Source organism: Rhinopithecus bieti, unplaced genomic scaffold (genome assembly GCF_001698545.2).
Source record: "Rhinopithecus bieti isolate Rb0 unplaced genomic scaffold, ASM169854v2 scaffold_2574, whole genome shotgun sequence".
Lineage (NCBI taxonomy): Eukaryota > Metazoa > Chordata > Mammalia > Primates > Cercopithecidae > Rhinopithecus > Rhinopithecus bieti.
In genome coordinates, this window is record NW_016804493.1 from 7,968,331 (window position 1) to 7,983,736 (window position 15,406).

The window sequence follows — 15,406 nt, forward strand, 5'->3', positions numbered from 1 at the left end:
AGAGAGCTTGGTCTTTTGTAGGTTACTGCTGATTTCCTTTTCTTCCTTCCCACTGAGATCTCAGTTCAAATGACTTGTCCATCTAACATTTCTCTCAAGTCCCACCATCTCTCCCAGAAAGTTTCTTGACCCAGACCCCTCTTTACTCTCTGTCTCTTCAGCAATCAGAGACCCTCTGGTAATCCCTGGCTTTGCAAATTGTTTATCACTTCCGATGGGTGTGTCAGGAGCCTCCCTGGTCAGGCTCCCTGGGGGTGGAAACCAAGTCTGGTAATTTTTTGAAACATTCCTACAGTGTCCACTACAGGGAAGGAAAGACAGAACATTCATTGGCTATCAGGGCACACACCACGTAGAGGGCCATCATTAATGTCAGTGAAATAATTTTCCAGAATTCCCTAAGCTTTTTACTTTATGTTTATTCAGGGGTGGTGACTGTACTTATGGCTTATTTCTTAGTTAATGTCTCACCATTACTGAGTTCCCAGAAAGCTTGCTGGAAGATGAACTTACTGTACTTCATCCCAGAAGAGGCAGATGTGGTTACAGTTGATTTTTTTAGAAGGGCCCTGAGTAAATCTCTCAGGATGTGGGGCTCTCATTAACTCCAAACATAGAGAATGCAAATATTTTGTTTGTTTATTCACTTTTTCTACTTGGACATAATGCTATCGGAGAGGAGAAACCAAAAAGGGGAGAAGGGAAGGAAAGTTCAGTCCTTCAGCTAATGAGTCTGATCAGGCTAAGGTCAGTAACAGTAACAACCACAACCACTCGGTGCTAATGATCACACACACTGGCACTTACAAAGAGCCAGGCACTGTTTTAATGCCACACCCATCTGAACTCTTTTAATCCTCTTAACAATCCAGTAAGTAGGTATTCTTCTCCCCACTTTACAGGTGAGAAAACTGTGGCACAGACATGTGAAGTAATTTGCCTAAATTCACTTAGCTACAAATGGCAGAGCCAGGATGTAACCCAGAGAGTTGGCTCAGAACCTGAGCTTATAATCTTTGTGTTGTGCTGCCCATGTAGCACAATGACTTATGATAATAAAGACTTTTTAATGGTAGGTATTCACAGATGAACATGGTGACTAACTCTGGGACCCTGTACGGCTCTCGTACAGAACCACGAGTTCCTAGTGGGAGAAAGACAAGCGTTTCACCAACCACTTTCTAATGTGTTCAGCCTTGCCTTTGTGTGCCTGAGTGAGGGGGGACACAAAAGGCCTTGGCATGATATTCCACACTCCCTGGGCACTCCACAAATAACCTGGCCAGGACCTTTCTCTCTTTAGTATGCCCCACTCTCCTACCCCCATGATGGATATCAATAATCCAGTCAAGCTCTCCTTTTACTTGGACCAGGAAATGACTTCAGAATGCTCTAGAAAACCACCTCCAATAGATGACTGTAGGTATGGAGGATGAAGTCTGTTTATTATGCTTATCATAGCCCACAGGGATAGAAATCATGTCATATTTGTATTTAGAATTGAGTACAGTCCTCAGTATACAGTCGGTCCTCAATGGGGAATGACTGCGTGAATGAACACGTATGGAACTCGAGCACATTTACATTTACCATATGGATTCTACCATGACTCTGATTAAAACCAATGGTTTTAATCAAGGCAGAATATCTTCTTTAAACACAAGGATTAGCCTCTATGAACAGAGAAATGTAAACAGGACTCTAATTAGAGAATTTACTAATTATTCTTCCCTGCTGAGGACATTAGCTGGGGTTTAGTCTTTAGCTGTGACAGCCATACGACTTTCTCTTTATCTCCAGAAAGATAAAAATTGACTGGAAAGATTCATTTCAATACCCTGATTCCTTTCCCGCTCTCTTTCACCCTCAAAAAAAGATATTCCAGCATGAAAGATCACAGACTCAGCCCAAAACAGTGGACGCAGGTTGACGGCATTCAGGAAACTGCACACTCCTGGAGCCTCAACTGCTGAGGCAAAGATAAATCGGCAGGAAGATTTCTTTGGAATGATGTGAATTTAATGAATCATGAAAAATATCCCCAGCTGTTCTTAAATTTAAGGGAGATTGAGTGATAACAAAAGATAGTTTCCCTTCCTCTTAGATGTAGGTTGGGGGGGAAAGGGCTGTGGTAAAAAAAAAAAAAAAAAAACCTGAGGCCAAAAGCTTGCCTTTTCTTTTCCATCTCTTCTATTGTTAGGGGAAAAAAAGCTGTCTGCAGTCAGCAGCCACTGAAGGGCATGATGAAGAGTGTTTGCTATTACCAGACTTGAAGAATTCTCCACTCTGATTTCAAAGGTCAGGCAGGCAAACATTTAGAAAACGACGGGCTCTTCCCTCACCCCTTCCCAACCCCCAACCACCCCTGTCCTCACATTTCATTCAGCCCCTTTATTAACACAGGGACTTACTGAAATTAAAAATAATGATTCTCCCTTTCCTCATCCCAGCTGCTGCAACCCTCACTGCCCCGGCCCTCAAAATCCTTATTAACCCATTGATTGGTGTGGTCTCCCAGGCCTGTCCTCAGCTGGGAGATCTAAGCCAGACCGTTGTGGCTTTGGTTAGGCTTCAGGGATTCCCAATTTAGATCCCGGATGACTGGGCTGGAGGGTTCCGAGGAGAGTTGGAACCATGTGAGTGACTCACGTTCTTTCCCCTTCGGCCCAGGCTGACATGGGCCCCTGAACACGGCATGTGCCACCCCCAGTGGCCAGGCTCAGGCCCAGGTGCTCTGCTTGCTAGTCTTACCTGAAAAGTCACAAGGCAGGTGGGTAGCTGCAAAGGTCATGAAGGATTGCCTACTCACCTCTGCTATCTTGGAGTCTGTTACCTGTCTTTAGATAAATTTCCCTTTTCTTCAAGGTGGGAAGAGCAGGCACAATGGCTGCTAAGCAAAAAAGTTTATTTTCCCTTAAAGCAATTTTTAACTTCTAAGTATAGGTAAGAGATGTAGTTTGAGGGGTAGAAATGCTGGCTTCTCTGTGTACCTACTCACTATAAGGGGATAGAGAGGAGCAAGGATGATAAAGATGATAATTATGGTAAATAGTACTGACAAGCAATAAAACTGAAGGCATACAACATACCAGGTACAATGTTAGATGCTTCTCATGTAAGACACACTAAATCCACACACACACAAACAAATGAACAACAACAAAAAAAACCTCCAAGAAGTTGTTAATTGCAATTGCATACTGAGAAAACTGGACTTGGTGAGATTTTAGCAAGAAGAAAACCTACTTTTCACTACTGCTTTATCTAAACCCTGTTGAATCACTTTCCTTCTTACTGGATGGTAAGTTAGGCAGAGCCATAGACTTGCTTGTCATTTTTTCCATCTTAAAGAAAATCTCAATCAAGACTGTGTGATACTGGCAGAGGGATAGGAATATATATAAATGGAACAAAATAGACAACACAGAAATAGGGCTACACAAGCACAACCAATTAATTTTCGACAGAAGTATAAAAGTAATTCAACAGAGGAAGGATAGCCTTCTCAACAAATGGTTCTGGGGCAACTGGACATCCACAGGCAAGAAAATGACCCAACCTAAGCTTCACTCCTTACACAAAAATCAACTCACGTGGGTCACAGGTTTTTTTTTTTTTTTTTTTTTTTGAGATGGAGTCTCGCTTTGTCACCAGGCTGGAGTGCAGTGGCACAATTCTGGCTCACCGCAACCTCCAACTCCCTGGTTCAAGTGATTCTCCTGCCTCAGCCTCCCAAGTAGCTGGGATTACAGGCACACACCACCACGCCCAGGTAATTTTTGTATTTTTAGTAGAGATGGGGTTTCACCATGTTGGCCAGGATGGTCTTGATCTCCTGACCTCGTGATCCACCCGCTTTGGCCTTCTAAAGTGCCAGGATTATAGGCATGAGCTACTGTGCCCAGCCAGATCATAGATTTTAATGTTAATGTAAAACCATAAAACTTCTAGAAGAAAATATAGGAGACAGTCTTTGAGACCCAGAACCTGGTATAGAATTCTTAGACATGACATCAAAGCATGATTCAAAAAAGAAAAAACATTGATAAATTGAATAAAAATCAAACTACAGATCGGGAGAAAGCATTTTTGATCGGGAGAAAGTTCGCATGTTTGAAAATGTAATCGTATGTAGACTATATGGAGAACTCTCAAAACCCAGCATTTTTTTTTTTTTTTAAAAGCAAACAAACAATTCAATTATAAAATAGACAAAAAGCATGAAGAAACCTCTCACCGAAGAAGATATACAGATGACAAATGAGAACATGAAAAGATTTCCACCATCTCTAGCCATTGGGGAAATGCAAATTAAGATCATGATGAGATCTCACTACCTACCTATTAGAACAAAACAAACAAAACATTTTTATACTACAAATGAATACTACAAAATTCTCACAAGAAAACAGAGAATCTATGTTTTTTTATACAGTGCTGATGGGAATTTAAAATGCTACAGCCATTCTGGAAAACAGTTTGTCAGTTTCTTTAAAAAAAAAAAAAAGAAGAAGAAGGTAAACAAACATATGCTTAACCTAAAACCCAGCAATCACACTCCTGGGCGTTTATCTCAGAAAAATGAAAACTGACAACCTAAAACCTATACACAATTGTTCATAGCAGCTTTATTTGTAATAACCAAAACTGGAAACAACTAAAATGTCCTACAATAAGTGAATGCTTAAACAGAATGTGGTACATCCATACCATGAAATACTACTTGACAGTGAAAAGGAATAGATACATGCAAAAACTTGTATGGATCTCAAGGGCATTTTGCTGAGCAAAAAAAAAAAAAAAAAAAAAAATAGCCACTCTCAAAAGGTCAAATAGTGTATGCTTCTATTTATAACAATCTCTAAATGACAAAATTATAGGATGGAGAACAAATTAGTGGTTTCCAGGGCTTAGGTGTGGCAGGGGTGGTGGTGGCAGGTGAGTGAGGTGGGTGTGACAATAAAGGGGTAGCCCCATGGAGATCTTTGTGATGATGGAACAGTTTTGTATCTTGATCATGCTGGTATCTGGTATTTATACCAGTCTATGCATATAATAAAATGGCACAGAACCGTACAAAGATACTGTACCAATGTCAGTTTCATGGTTCCCATACTATAACATAGTATTGGAATCTGTAACCATTGGGGGAAACTGGATAAAAGGTACCTGAGACTTCTCTATACTATCTTTGCAACTTCCCGTCAATTTGTAATTATTTCAAAATTTAGAAATGTAAAATTAAAAAGTGTATCTTCCAGTATTAAGCCTTGTTTTCCAGTTTATTATAAACACGCTAATATCTCAGCTAACTGAAAGCTTCTTCCCTCCCTAGCACTGCCAGATCAGGTATGACTCACTCATAGAAGTCTGCTATATTATCAGGGCAGGCTAAACCATGCTGTAGTAATAAAAGCAAAAAAAAAAAGAAAAAATCCCTGCAATTTTGGTACTTCAGCATAATAAAACTTTGCCATTCGTATCCATTGAAAGTTGGGCAATTCTCTTCCATGCAGTGACGCAGGGATCCAGGCTCCTTCCTTCTTGTGACTCTGCCGTCTTCAACCAGTGACCTTTGTGATCACCCTGGGAGGAGAAGACAAATAGTGGAGATTATATGGGGGATTTTATAGCTAGGCCTTAAAGTGCCCCATATTACTCCCACCTACATTCCATTGCCCAGAATCGAGGCACAGGAACCCAGTTTAACTGCAAATGAGTTTGGGAAATACAGTCTTCCTGAATGCTCAGGAATCTTTGCAATTTTTTTTCCTGAGTCTCTTAGCCCTCCCATTCTAACCTATTAACTTCCAGCACTTTTTCATACCACCAACTCAGAAAACCCAGCCTCACCATAACATCCTGATAGTCCTAAGTGTGTTCTTACTTAGTGCAATGACAAAAAATGGTCATTTAAACAGCTGTAATAACTAGGAGGCTTTGTAGGAAAGGAAATTTGTTTGGGAAAATAATTTGAAAATTTGAAGGTATTAATTAGTAGGTACCTGTAAAACAAAATGAAATTGCTGAAGTGTCATGTACAAGAAGTGGAACAGGAATTTGGGGGTGAGAAAAGCAGAAATAAGGGGAGGAAGGCAGAGAACAGAGAGCGGGGGCAGGGAGACCAGGTCTTGGACCTGCAGAGCGGAGCAATAGTGAAGGACATGAAGAGCAAAATTGTCCAATAGCCATTTGACATTGCTTGAAGTGTAAACCATCTCCATTCCCTCAAACCTTCCGTTAAGGCTTCTGAACATTGCTGGGGAGGGGGAAAATCAAGGACAGGGCAACTTTTCCAAGACCACGTTGGTGAGGAGCACAAAGCAGAGAAGTGGGCTAGAAAGAGGGGAGTAAGACTGAGTATAAAAACTGGAGCTTAGAGCGAGAAGTGGCTCAAGAAGCACAGCCCTAGGAATTTGCAGAAATCTTGAGGAGAGCATTAGATGTCCTGCTGGACATCGCAGAGTCAGCTTGAGCTAATTTAATCCAAATCTCATGTGACGGGGCCACTGCAGCCAACATCTGGGCTGTACTCAAGTAATCAAAAATCCTTTCAAGAATATACTTTGTCATTCCTTCCTCACTAAGCTTTTTACCCAACTTGCTACAAAGAATAGTTTTGAAACTGTTTTTACTTAATTGTCCATGCCTAGTCTTTCCGAGAAGGTGCTAGAGAGGAACAAAATAAACACCAGACAGTTAGATTAAGGAAGAGAGAAGCAAGTGGTGTAATAGGATAAACTGATGATCAGCTCACAGTAATTAAGTTTGATCAGTGAGTTAGCAGAAAGTTTGTTCAGTATATATGTTTGAGTGTCTGCATTTGAGAGCAGTGCTTCCTAAATTTTAATACACTCAAAATGTCATGAGAATTATTTTGTGGGGTAGATGGTAGCTGATGAGATTCTACATTGCTGACAGCTTGCAGGTGATGCAGTTGCTGCTGGTCTGAGGACACTATTTTGAGTAACAAGATCTTAGAGCATGAGGCAATAACTTCCTAACCCAGAAGGTCATTAATGGTACCAAAGGGAAAAGGAAGAGATGGAAAATAGGAAGGTAGATGAGAAAAGGTTAAACAACAACTATAACAATGGAGAAACAGGAATCTCCAGTAAGAGGAGTAGGAAGTCACCAGCAATAGTTTCAGCATTTCTGGATGTTTATTGCAATGATATAGGGTGCTTTGCTGTCTGTTAAATAGCATACATTCTTTGTGCCTTCACAGTGCTTAGGTTTCAGGGGTCAAAAAGCAAATGTCTGATTCTCTAGTCCTTTAGTAATATTTATTCATGTGTATTATGTACGTTGAGCATCCCTAATTAGAAAAAATCTGACATGCTCTGAAATCTGAAACTTTTTGAGTGCTGGCATAAAGGCACAAGTAGAAAATTTCACACATAAGTCCTTAACACAAACTTTGTTTCATGCACAAAATTACTAAAAATATTGTATAACATTACCTTCAGGATATTTATATAAAGTATATATGAAACATACATGAATTTCATGTTTAGACGGGCCCCATTTCCATGTCTATTACATATCTCATCATGTATATGCAAATGTTCCAAAATCAAAAACAACAACAAAAAAAATCCAAGATCTGAAAAACTTCTGGTTCCAAGCATTTCAGGTAAGGCATTCCCTATGTCTATGTATATGCAGATGACTTTTATTTTCCATTTTTTTATCAGCCTACATCATGCTTTGAAGTGCATACATGTTTTAGACATGATTTTGCTAATTGGAAACAAATTCTTCCATTAATATCATCCCATCAATGTTACCCTACTGTTGTAACTTCACGTTTTTTAGCCCTAAATAGTTTTGTAGTCTGACAGACAACTTTAATAATGTAATACAGCTGAATTTCCACCAAAATTGCTCATGCTGGGTAATGCACATGTTCATTGATGCCTGCCTCCTGTAACTTACTATGCATATACAAGTTAATTAGTCAACAGAAATTTGCTTTGGGAGAAAGAGTCTGGTGGTGGCAGGAAGGGTGACAGGGAGCCAAGTTTCATACTTGTGAGGTTTTGCTGTGCTCTGTCTGGAACTCACCAACAATATACACCAGGGTCCTTGCAATCCTGTGGCCTCCTGGCATTATGGCTAGGTGAATACGAGTGCTACGAGGGATAGTCATGTTATTGTTGGGATAATGGATCTCTATCCTTAATCTTGCTCCCTCCTCAAAATACATTTACATTCCTCCTTTTATACCGTATAATTTTTTCTCCTTTTTACCAATTCCCAGTCTTTTCATCATCTTAATGCCTTTGCATTTAGAATATCCATCTATGTCTCTATCTTTAACTGAAGTAGACAATTAAAAACAATACAGATATTGATTTTGTTTCTTTTCTATTCCTCATTTTCATGCAATAATTCCTGGAAGGATCAGCCAGTTTGCTTGTCACCTCAGGGGTCTGAAATGCAGAATTCAGAAGTGAGCAAACGTGAAGGATTCAACACATGAACTCTTGAGAGTTGCTTGATATAGGAGGTTTGGGGTACAAGGAAGTCTCCGGGTTCGCCCCTTCTTACGTCCTAACCCACTGATAATTTTACACAGGGTGGCAAAGGGGGATCAAAGCACATTTTCTGGATTTATTGATGGCCAAGTTGGATTGGAGAACACAGCAGGATGTCATGCTATATCAAAATTAAAAACAGGAAGTTTCCAGAGTTAGAGTGAGAGAGCCAAGAGACATTGGAGACAATATATAGCAATGTCCCTTCCTAAGCCTGGTGTGGGGGTGGGAGTAGCACCTCTGGTGGAGGTGTAAAGCGATTCTAGAAACCCTGGTACTTTCTTTCCTCTTCTCCTGCCACCTTGGGAAGACATCAGTTTGGGCATGTTCTTTACAATCTCCTCAGAGCTGAGGAGGGGTCAAGGCAAGGCCCAGGGGCAGAACTGCTCTTCAGTACAGGTAAGGGGGTCCCCAGCCCTCAGTCCTGTACTCTACAGGCGTCCACTGTTGCCTTCTCCTGGCAGTGCCCTTCTCCATGGAGACAAAGGGAGGAGCCCATCCTGGGGCCAGGCTCTCCTTTTGGATCATGTTTAGAAATTCCCACCCAAATGTCCCTGAGCCCCCTGAGAGGTTGTGTGGATTTCTTGGGTGGGCTGGCAGGTGTCTCTCCTCCTGTTGGGCCCCCTTCCCTCATGTTGGATCCTGCCACTGTTGTGTAGGCCTTTAGGCAATTTCTTCAAAGAACCCTTCTGTTATTCCAACAAGTCTATCACAAATTTATTTTTCCTTAAAAATCTGAAACTTTAAGCTTTTGTCCAGCCTATGTGTCTTGTTTTGTTTTATTTTGGGTTGGTGTTGAGAGATGGCCAAGGGCTGGATACATGCAGTGGTGGGGGTTGGGGGCATAATGGATCTTGGACATTCAATGTTGCAATGTGGGGTGGAGATGGAGACTAGGGGAGGGGAAAGGGGGCAAACCACAGGCTGATGGCCAGTTCTCCCAGAACCCCAGGTTCCAGTACCCCAGGCTCCAGAACAAAACCTTGAGGAGTACAGGAATTTTAGATTAGAACATTTCAGAGTTGTTATAAGGGTGTATTTATCAGTATAGGAGGAATGAATGTATTTTACTTAGCTTATTAGCTTGATTTATAGTTTTAAAATATTTAGACACGTGGTATGCGGGTTTCTATCTGTATTCTTGCCACAGGCCCCACAGATGTTAGAAACAGGAACAAGAGAGTCCCAGTTCCGGCTCTTTTCTAGGCTTTAAGGAAGAGGTAGAGTCTGGATTGCTGAATAACAAAACACCCCAAACACAAGACCCTAAGATGACAAGTTATTTTAACATGCAGACAGCTTCTGTGATCAGGAATTCAGACTGGGCCCACAGCAGGGACAGCACCTTGATGTCTGGGAAAATCCACTGGGAAGACTTGAAGGCTAGTGGGAACTCAATGGCTGGGGCTGAATCACCTGCAGATGCTCTCCCTCTCTCATCTGGTCATTGATGTTGGGTGTTGGTGGGGAACTCTGCTGGAGGGTTGGCTGCAGCCTTTACACAGGGTCTCTCCTTGTCGCCCAAGCTACCTTCCAGCCTCATGGCTGGGTTTGAGTAAGCAGCCTGAGAAGGCAAAGAGCTGTATTGCATTTTATGACCTAATCTTGGAAGTCACATAGTGTCACTTCTGCCGTGGCGGTAAAGTCATCTAGGTTCAAGAGGAAGAAATATAGACCCCTCCTCTTGATGGGAAAAATGTCAAAACACATCTTGTAAAGGGTCTGCAAGATGAAAATATTGTTAAGGCTACTTTTTGAAAATGGAACATGTCACAGTATTCTTTGCTTAAGAGAGCACAGTAGACAGGGATTTGGGGAGAAATCCCTGGTGCAAAATTTCCAGGAGGATATTGTGAGTTAATTCAAGTCAAAGGCTTAGAATAGTGCTTTGGCATATGGCAGGACTCAATAAACAAGCAGCTGCTATTTTCATTGCCACCACCGCTATCATCATCATCACCATCATCATCATCTTTGAGGAACTTATGGAGATGGTTTGATCATCTATACGAGGGAGGAAACTGAGACCAGACAAGCTAGGTTATGATTTGGATTTCACCACACAATTCCATGGTAGTTCTGCGTTTGAACTTGGGCTTCTGACTCCTATCAAGGAACTCTGTAGTGATGGTTTGAGGACTTTGTAAAGAATTGGCCATATATTCTAAGACTTTAAATTGACATAGGTGACTCTGGATCTCAGTCACTGCTTTTGTTCGTCTCGTGTTAATGACTTCAGAGATGATTTTGTTGGTGGATTTTTCTGATATCCCATTGAAAAACAAAAAACAAAAAACAAAAAACAAAACCAGCGAACAATTTTTGAACTAGTGACCCAAAACCTTCTCTAACAAGATGTCCATGAATTTGGATAATTTAGATTTTTTAAAAAATCAGACTGTTCTTTTTTATTTGGAGACAGTGTCTCTTAAGGCAATTATCAAAACAAGTTTGTAGGGGGCAATGTTTAACTATTAGAGGAACCAAACTTTATCTATGCAAAAACTATGTATGCACAATGAAATAATTACAAGATTTTGTCACTTGTTCATTAAATCCTGTCTCCAGAAACTCATTTGACAGTACTTGCCTATCTAATGGTATTTAGTATTTGAAAACCAGGCGATTTCTTTGAAGAACACTTCTGTTATTCCAACAAGCCTATTCCACATTTATTTTTCCATAAACATCTGAAACTTTAAGCTTTAGTCCAGCCTATGCGTATTGTTTTGTTTCGTTTTGGGTTGGTATTTAGGAGCTGGTCGTCCTCTGAGGGAACATGAGGAGCACAACCAAACCAATCAATATCCACTGATTCTTAGCCAAGTTGGGCTAATGGCAGGGCCTGTGACAGATAAGAGCAAACCAGACATCAGTTTGTGCTTTTCTTCTGGTGAACCTCAGTGTTTGCTCTGGGGATCCAGAAGCAACTCAGGATGTCAAGAATATAGGTCAGCATTACCTTATGTAACTGTCCCTCTTTGTGTTTTCAGGAGGGAGGCCAGGTCAAAGGTAACTGTTCACAGAGGTCATTCATCCAGATCAAGCCTGAAGCCTTTCCAAGAAGGCAGAGTCCAGTTGATGTTGGATGTTCACTGACTGCTGTCAGCAGATGAGGGGGACACTGATGAAATCTTCTGGGTTTTCTAGGCAAAAATGGAAGCTCAACTATTTAGACCAACAACCCGACCTTCCTTTCTGAGGAAATCTTCTGGAGCCAGACAGCCTGGGGTTACCATTTATTATGTGATTGTGGGCAAGGGGGTCTCAGTTTCCTCATGTATAAAATGAGTGTAAGAATAGTGCCTGCCACACAGAATTCTTAGGAGGTGAAATGAGTAAGACATGCAAAGAGCTGAGAACAGTGTCTTGCACAAAGCTGGCCCTCAGGAAATGCTGTTTAAAAAGAAATACCCAATACCAATAGCAATCATTTTTTTGAGAATTTGCTGTGTTGTAAGCATCCTGCTAACCTTGTTATGGATATTATTTATTATTATTGTTATTATTTTGAAACAGGGTCTCACTTTGTCACCCAGGCTGGAGTGCAGTGGCACAATCTTGGCTTACTGCAGCCTCAACCGCTCAGGTTCAAGCAATCCTCTTGCCTTAACCTCTCAAGTAGCTGGGACAACAGGTGTGTGCCACCACTCCCAGCTAATTTTTGTAGAGACAGGCAGGGTCTCACCATGTTTTCCAGGCCGTTCTTAAACTCCTGAGCTCAAGCTGTTTGACCGCCTCTGCCTCCCAAAATGCTAGGATTACAGGTGTGTGCCACCGCACCTAGCCTGACATTGCTTAATTTTATCCATACAACAAAAACTCTGTGGGATAGCTGTTTTTATCTCCATTTCACAGAAGAGACAATTGAGGCACAGAGAAATTTCAGAATGTGCTCAAGGTAACACATTAACAGGTAAAAGAACAGGAATTCTAACTTGGTTTTGTCTGGCACAAAAACTCCTCACCACCCCATGGCACTCTGATTAAAACACAATAAAACAAAGCAAAAAGTTATCTTGTCATTAGCATGCTTGATGTTCCCTGAGAAGGCTATTAGGTTATTTGTAGACCGTACACTCTAACATGGCAGAGTTGTAGCTGTGAATTTTTTCTAGAACAGTTTATTTAAAGGACTCTTTCTGTAATTCTAACCAATCTATCGCAAATATATTTTTCCATGAAAATCTGAAACTCGGAGCTTTCGTCCAGCCTATATGTTTTGTTTTGTTTCATTTTGGGTTGGTTGTTTAAACAGCCCGTCTTCCCTTGAGGGAACATGGGGCATGACCAAACCAATCAATATTCATTGATCTAGTTTGATGCTGCGTGCAGAAGACGCTGAAGACACCTAATAAAGGCTTTCTGTTCTGGCTGTAGTGGTTGTTGCTGACGGCAGGCTAAGCTGGAACTTCAGTCGTGTCCTGCAGTGTGGTGGGCAGGGACGCTGCCCAAAAATGTGAGCCTGTATGTTCCAGGAAGCTCAATGAAGTTATGGGTGGTGTCCTGCATGGTAAGGGAGTAGATTTAGAGAGTCCCTCCCCGCCTGGCCCATGAATCCTTGATGCCCCTACATTTCCATCCAATATTCAAGAAAAGACCAAGTTATTTTCAGGTCTGCTGAAATAAAGCTGAGTTACCTTTCTGATTACACCTCCCTCCTCAAATACTTCTCTTTTTCTCTCAAACCACAACAAGGAAAGATTGATAGCTGGAATGGAAAAACCCTGGTGTGGTCTCACAAATACTGCTCTAGCCTAGGGGTGAGGGGCAGATCCTCCTTCCTTATCTGTTTGTTTAAAGATAAAGAGGCCCTTTCAGTCGACATGGGGTCCAGTAATTTAACTGTGAACTATATTAATGGCTGCCAGAAAGAACCTGCTGTACTTAGGCTGAGTCAGGAGAGACGTGAATCTCAGGTTCTCACCAATCCTGGCCAGGCTTCCCCAAACTTCTCAGTTTTAAAATGTTACCTTTGAAATATTTATTCTAGTGTCTCATACACCATGGATTTTATTTTTTATTTTTACTTTTTCTTTTCGAAAGCCTCTTGTGTTTCTAACACACAAAGATCCTGGAATTTTAGTTCTGCCAATAACACTCCCTGTTCCAAAGAAAAAAGCCTTTTATTTTTCCTTACTGGAATTTTTTCATTCCTTCCCACTCACCCCACCCCCATTTCTCATTTCCTCAGGAAGCCATTTAGCTGGAGACAGAGGGAAAGTTTTCCAGCACACTTCCCCCGGCCCCCACAGACTCATGCACACCCAGATAGCAATCTAGCACCAAGATATGCTGCAATAGGCTCAACCCCGCCCATAAAGATTTCTGTCTCCAATGCCCTGAAGCATTTGGAAGGCCTTCTGGTGAAGGCAGCCTTCATCTGTGCTAACACCAGTCAACCTCCAGGAATCCTAGGAGGCAGCTGGGCTGGCCCCTGGATGTTGGTTCTTTGCTCTGGGCTGTCAATGAATGGAAGAAAGAGTCATTAGGGAGCTTCCCTGGATGGGATGCTCTTGTGGGCCTTCTAGAGTGAGGAAGGGTAAAGTAGGGATTCCCTGGAACTATGCGAGTGTGTTGTCATTCTTTTGTAAAATAAATGTTTGAGAATTTTACCATGTCCTATACTATATTTTAGGTACTGGGATATAATGGTGGACAAGACCACCAAGGTTTCTGTTCTCAAGTTTATTTTTTAGTTTTCAAGAGGAGAGGTGTGTTGAGTACAGAAGGCAAAACCAGGAGGATACAGGTGAAAACCAAGAAAACAAACACATGAACAAAATACATTTTATTTTTAGTGACACATGCTATGAAGAAATCAAATAGCATTTTAGAATAGTGACTGATTTTCTTTCTGCCTGCAACGTTTAGGACACCTTCTTCTCTGATACTCCCAGACTCCAGTACTGGGAATCACCTTTCGGCCCCGCATGTCTCATTGGTGGATGCCTTTGTCCTACCCAGAGTGAAAGTTCTACATTTTTCTCTGAAGATGAAGTTTAAGAATTTTGTGCAAGGATTTGAGGTTTCACTCAACGTGCCGAGAGGTAGAAGAGTAGAACAATGCAGCATGCTTCAGAAACCACTGTCTACTCTGTGGCCTCAAACAAATGGGGAGCTTTTTAAAATATTTGAATGGCCAAGAGAAAATGAATACAGCAGAATTATTCCCAGCTGCAAGAAACATGTTACCTTTAACCAAAAGAGACGTCCCTGTGTTATTTATTCTCATGACTCATCAAGTCTGTTGGGATCGAATCTAATCTTTGTCTAAATCCAAGGAGTGTTGGATGTCTCTAGAGAAGGCTGACTTTTCATTCTGGTGGCCAACACTCATCTTCTCAGAGCCGTGGGAAATTGTTTCTGTTGTTTTTTAGTTTGTGTTTTTGCTTTCCCTTTGGATAAAACAATTTTCTAAGCTCAAGGGGAGGCCTCCAGGAATCAGAGGCTGGGGTAGTGTATTGGAATCAGAGGCAAAAGTCCTAAGACCGAGCTTACACTCTGCTTAGTTACCACCAGATGTCAGCAACTCATCTGATTTCAGTTCTCTAGCAAAGGGAAAGAGCCAGGACCGCCTGGGCTGACATTAGCTTTTTGTTTGTTTGTTTCAGGTGTGAGTTAAGGAAGTTGTCTGCTCTCAGGAAAAGTGCTAATGACTCAAGCAGGATGGCAGCCTGAGGACAAGTAGGACACTCTAACGCGTTCATGGGATGGAATTCTTGAACTAACACTTTAATTTGATTTTTTTATCCTTTGTCAGCATTATTTATAGATATCAAAGTTTGTCAGGCAACTATAGAAGCTTTGTTGGGAGGATTTCTAAAGCCAAAGGCAACTAACGGATAGATGCTTTCCTTTTTTTT